Here is a 739-nt window from a genome sequence, read left to right on the forward strand (position 1 = left end):
GGTCCTATCAAGCAAGTGCCACACATCTGCACTACGCACTCTAGACCTACTCCTCATTAGGCAATACATCATTCAAGAGTTCTACACCTTCCACCTTGCCGCAATATGCATGGTGGAGGTCTGCTGGCATTCACTCATCTACCAGCAGCTACGAGGCCAATGACAGGTTAACGAGTGGCAACGAGTGTCTTCAAAATATTTCTCAGAGCAAGAGAAAAAAATCCCCAAAGTATTCTCTACAGAAATATAATAAGTGGAGTGCGAGAAAACCCATGCAATAAGTAGCAATGGGAAAAAGGTTCATTGATTAGAAATGAGATGTGAAGAGATAGAGAGAAAGAATATATAGCAGGGAGAAAATAATTGATGTGATACACAGCAAGAAAGAAAAAACAGAATGCTACATGGCAAGAGGGAGAAACAATCTCAGTGAAAACAATCACAGAGAAGAAAAGAGTGAGAGGAGGAAGAAAGAAAATTGAGAGCAGACACAGAAAAAAAAATATCCCAAAGATAAATAGCGAGAGAACCATATCCATGGCTTGATAGGGATCGAGAAAAGAATGCAATAGTGCAACTGAGAACCGAGAGAGGGGGCGAATAAGGCGAGCGAGCGATAAAACCCGAGTCTGGCCCCAAAGCCCGCACCTTGTAAACATCGCCGTAGGTCCCGCTCCCGATGCGCTGGATGAGCTCGTATTCATCCTGCGGGTTTCGGCGGCTGATATCCGACGCGAGG

This window comes from Penaeus monodon, chromosome 20 (genome assembly GCF_015228065.2).
Source record: "Penaeus monodon isolate SGIC_2016 chromosome 20, NSTDA_Pmon_1, whole genome shotgun sequence".
Lineage (NCBI taxonomy): Eukaryota > Metazoa > Arthropoda > Malacostraca > Decapoda > Penaeidae > Penaeus > Penaeus monodon.